The sequence below is a fragment of the Lampris incognitus genome, chromosome 1 (assembly GCF_029633865.1).
Source record: "Lampris incognitus isolate fLamInc1 chromosome 1, fLamInc1.hap2, whole genome shotgun sequence".
NCBI lineage: Eukaryota > Metazoa > Chordata > Actinopteri > Lampriformes > Lampridae > Lampris > Lampris incognitus.
This window is the reverse complement of record NC_079211.1, coordinates 17,898,833-17,904,175: the sequence shown is the minus strand read 5'-3', so window position 1 is coordinate 17,904,175 and position 5,343 is coordinate 17,898,833. Positions and strand designations below refer to the sequence as shown.

At 43.2% G+C, this 5,343-nt stretch overlaps 1 pseudogene; it reads left to right on the top strand.

Annotated features, from left to right (window-relative positions):
* The first annotated feature begins 358 nt into the window (after positions 1–358).
* LOC130109505 (G2/M phase-specific E3 ubiquitin-protein ligase-like) lies at positions 359–4,417 on the top strand (annotated as a pseudogene).
* Positions 4,418–5,343: the final 926 nt, after the last annotated feature.

Sequence of the window (5,343 nt, the reverse complement as noted above, 5' to 3'; positions counted from 1 at the left end):
TGAATGAAACACTCTAGCTAGCTATTGACCTCATGTACATGGCTACATCTCTAGCTAGTTAAATTAGTATTAATCGATGTTCTTACAATATAAACGTTACGTTCCTTTTTGCTATGGACAAGGAGACATTGCTACCTTGTGTTAGATGTAACTAGACACGTTCTTCCAGCTTTCCACCACCATAGTCATTCTTATCCTTATAGGAAATGATGCATGGTAATGAATGATAACAGGCAGCATGGAGCACACCTATAAGAAAGTGCCATTTATGTATTTTATTTAACATGGATGTAAACGTGTACGCGTACACGTTTTGGTGAACAGAGCAAGACCGACGCCATTTCAACAAAGGACGTTCATGAAGGAGGTCATCCTGCTCCCTTGCCCCAGAGAACATCCTGTAGTTCGCCAGAACAAGAGGAGGAAACTGCATGTGAGGGGGTTTATTCTGAACGCTTTTGAGTTTGATAAGACATGGACGCGTTCCACCTTCTTGATGAAGCTCCGTGAAGCACTCCACCCAAATATCCCAGACCACATTAGGTAAGTTGCATTTACTAGACTGGATTCAGCTACATAACCGCCAATTCGTCCATTTGGACAAACGCATGTCGGGACACAAGCAAATGAATCATCCTTCAGCAAACCGGCTGAACCCTCGGACTCTCTGTCCCATGGATATCCAGCCCAGATGCCGCAGCGGGCTTCAGACCGCACGTCTATGGCGCTTCCACCGTGTTGGTGAGGGCGTCGCCGGGTAGGAGGAGGAGTGAACGGGGACACAGCAGGTGTCTCTGATGGCCATGGTTAAAGTGGCAGCAGAGGCTTGTCCACATCCTGTTTTAAATGATCAAACTGCCAAAAGCTAAGGCTCAATATGCCAAAGATAAAAACATATATAAGCAGACCATAACATGAATTTACATGTTTTATCAACTCTGAAGAAATATTTATTTTCTTCGACTTAACTAATGTTGAATAATTGCTTTTTACATGCACTTCATCTATCCTGAAATGTAAAACGGCACCCGTGTTCATTATTTGTGAAAAGTATTTTTAACGCTTTTTAGCACAAAATACCTGCAGCCCCGAATTTACCTCCAGTCATCGTTAATTAATAAATGTTGACCCACCCAATATGGCGGCCTCATTGACGCATCTCACCCTATATAACTGTTAAAGGCGATGCGGCATCGTAAGTTTGATCTGTACGTGTTCTTTTAATATCAAGACGTGCTGTGCTGTTTGGTTTCGGAGTGCCCTCTAGTGGGCAAATGGGTATTGCTGCTCACTTTCACTCAATTCTAAGGACGAAGACCAATGACAAGTTGCCTACAGAACGTACTCCCAGGCGGTTATTTTAGATTATCATAAGGCTGCTCAGAATGCTACAGAAATGGACCGGTATGATATTCCTGCAGGCCTATAATGCATCGCTGCAAATATTGAATGCTATTGAAATTGAAAGTCAGCAAGTAATAAATTGATATGCAACACGCTCTGAAACTTTCAGGTTCTATTTGTCAAGTCCATTTGTGTGGCGAACTACATGTTTCACAGAATGCTTTGTCCGCCAGTCACTATCCGCTTAACGTCGGGCCCGGGGTGTAGTCATACACTGCAATTTCGGCTCTATAACATGGCGCTGTATCGTAATTCGTGTTTGAGGCAGGACGAATGCACCGGATTTTCCTCTTTTAGCCTTGGTGGTAATAACTTATAAATGGGTTATAATGTTCTCAAACCTTTTTTCTCCCTTCTCAGCTTGCAAATGCTCATGCCATGTGGAAACAAGCTTGTGGCTCCATCATTATGCAGAGGACAGCAGCTGGATGCTGGCCTAATACATCAAATTTTCAAGAGCTTGCATGTATGTCAGGCCATCAGAATTGCTTCAGGTGAGCGTAACGCATTGAAAAACCTACACGAGTAATTTCATGAAAAATAGAACTGTATATATGGCTATGCAACTATGCTAGTCTTACTTAAATGATGTTAATTACATGCCTCAGCTTCTTGCAGTAACAGTTGGTGTTTTCTTCCCAAGTCTGTCACAAGTGACACTTCTGACAGTGATGAAGACATGGAGACCATTCTTACCCCACCCCCTCACCACTCCAACGACGAGACTCTACCCCCTCACCACTCCAACGACGAGACTCCACCCCCTCAGCACTCCAAAGACGAGACTCCACCCCCTCATCAGTTGCCTTCAGAATATCCAGCACAGCCATCCACAAGTGGCCAACTAAGAAGCAATTATGGAACGTACATTAGCCTGATTGAAGACTCATCCGAGGAGGAAGATGAGGATTTGTATACTGCCATTGTTGCCAGCATGGAAGACCAGGCGTAAGTGTGTTTTGTCTTTGCTTGCTTTACCTCAGTTAAACAAAACAGGATTATAATATAGTTGAACATAAAATGGCATGAATGTACAATAGGAAAAATTCCTACCTATTTTTGTTTCGTCCCTGATGGTAATTAACAATTGGCAGAGATTGTAGGCCATTTGAACCATTTTTCATGACATAACTAGGCATGTATATATATGTGATGGCTATAATTATGTTTTTTGGAATTCATTTTGTAGACGCCCCAAAAACGATGTCACGATTGCCCAAATCTTGGAGGAGCTTGCTGAGAAAATTAACAGCAAGGACATCTGCAAATTTAATATCAACAGAGCAAATGTTCTGGATGGTGCCATCCGTGGGTTTCGGAGGCTGACTTACAACCCCTGCAGTACGATGACCATAAAGTTCTCTGACGATAAGGGCGCGCGTGAAGAGGCTATAGATCTAGGGGGCCCAAAACGTGAATTTTTGAGATTACTTGTGGAGGCACTGTCACAGTGTGACATGTTTGAGGGGCAGGAGGGACACTTAAACCTTGCCCTGGATTCCACAGGTTTGTATACCCTTACGTGAGAGAAACTGGGTAACTAATTTGATTGGCTAGCCATAATTAATGACAATGATAATCTGGTTTCTGTCTAATCCAGCTCTACGTGAGGATCTCTATTACCATGCTGGCACAGCGGTGGCTGTATGTTTGGTCCACGGAGGCCCATCCCCTTCCTTCCTTTCAAAGACCCTATTTGATTGGATCGCACACGGGCTCCAGACCAGTTCTAGAGGACATCGGTGATTTCGAATTGCGCCAAAAACTGGAACAGGTTTGTTAGAAGTAGTTTGAGGGATTGTTGTAACGGGTGTGAACTTTGAAATTGTTGGTCCAGCATAATCTAGCACATTGATCAGTGATTCCTAGTGGATTCCTTTGTAAACTGAATGTAAGTGCATTCACAGTAAGGGAACAATCTCTTTAACCTTTGCTGTACTGATTTAGAGTTTATTATAACTGATATTGGTGTGTGTGTGTGTGTGTAGAGGGAGAGAATTAACTTATTTATCAGTGGCTCCCCACAGATTTCTGAAGCCAAAACTCTTGGTGAGCTCAAAGCAACAGCAGAACCACTTACTATCTTGCTACTGCTGGCTGCTTGAGGAACCTGAGCTCTCTTGCTGACAAGGATCAACTAGTACAAGACATTATGATGTTCCATGTTATTCATCGTGTGAGGGGACCCTTTGAAAGGTATGTTTGCTGTGTTTACAAATATGATGCAGTGCAATAGCATAGCACAATCAGTTTCACTGGCCACACCTGGATTGTTTCCTGTCTACACACCCCAATGACCATGGATGTGGAAATCCCTACAGCTACTGTTGCTGTTGTTACTACAATTACTTGTCTTGCTCTTCTCTTCTAGACTCATGTTTTTTGTTTGTTTTTACCCAAACATTGTATGTAGATTCAGAGAGGGACTGAAAACACTCGGTATTCTTGAGAAAATCCAGCTTCACTCAGACGTGTTTCGCAAGGTCCTTTGTTATACCCCAGATGGTCTATCAGCTGATAACATGGATGACCTTTTCGAAATCAGATGGTCGGAAACTGGCAGCAATAGGAGAAGAGAGGAAAACAAAGTCGTGGCGTACTGGAGAGATTTCCTCCAAGACGCAGAAGGTAGATATAATAATTTGTGTTTTAGTAATTCCAAATAGACAGGATGAGGTGGAATGTGGGCACTTCTCTACTATTTCATACTATTTGTGATGGTCAGTCATTGGAGGTATATAAGTGTGCATGTCTGTCTATCTTTCTCCAGTCAGAGGAATCAGGGATCACAACCCTAGAGGGGATACTGACGTTTGCCACGGGGTCCAATATGGTGCCACCAATTGGCTTTGCACCACAGCCCTCGGTGGAGTTTTTGCACAACGGTGGAAAATATCCAACAGCCAACACATGTATTAATTGTCTACATTTGCCAATCCATGCCAGCTATGATGATTTTAAAAACGCTATGCATTTTGCCATTCAGAACACCCAAGGATTTGGAATGGCCTAAGATCTTAAATGGTTGATTTAAAATAATGCACTTGCAGATGTTCTAGTTTCTAGTTGTGTATATTCTAGTTTCTCTAGTTTGTTTTCACAGAAGTTACACAGGTAAAGGTAAAAGTAAAAGTATACTACATCTGGAGTATACATGAATGAATGCATTGATGCACTGGTTTTGAACTTTTTTCTTTTACAATTATTTTCATGTGCTAAGACAACATGTTTAGCAATCCAATGGAATGGCTTGTTTCCAATAAATGTACTAAAGCGACAAAATGATTAATCCCATAGTTTCCATCGTCATTTAAAGGATTGATTGTTTGACAGATCTCCATCATTGTAGAGTCATTCACATGAAATGTACTGCCGGGAACCACTATGCTATTTGGTTGGATATCAGTCGATGTTGCACTGTCAGCTGTAAGCCCACCCTGGGGGTCTGTAGGGTCCAACACACCGTTGACACCTGTGACATCCTGTCCAATATGGCCAATGGCTCCTCTCAGCCACAACTGCAGTGGTGTCCTGTAGTTCTCAGTAGACAGCCCATGATGATTCCACTGATCACGGAATTCCCTAACCGATCCTTGGATGCGTGGTAAGTAGACGTAGTGCAGGGCAAATATGTGCAACTCTGACAGCGAATCGAGCCAGTTTTGGTTTTCCATGAACGTAAACAGGTCTGCGTAGAAATAAGAAACCACACGATTTAGCTCCGCCCATAGTCTCTCGATTCGTTGGTTGTGCACGCTGCGGCCAACGATTACACTTCTCCTATGTAGTCCTCTCCTGCCGAGCATGAAGCGAGCGACCTCCACGTTCTCCGTCCCGCGATCACATCGAACTCCTGATGGCGTCCCAAAGTTGCGCACTCCCTCCTGAAAGAGCGTTAGCACACTGGATGCCCTGTTGTTTGTTAAACAGCCTAGGTAT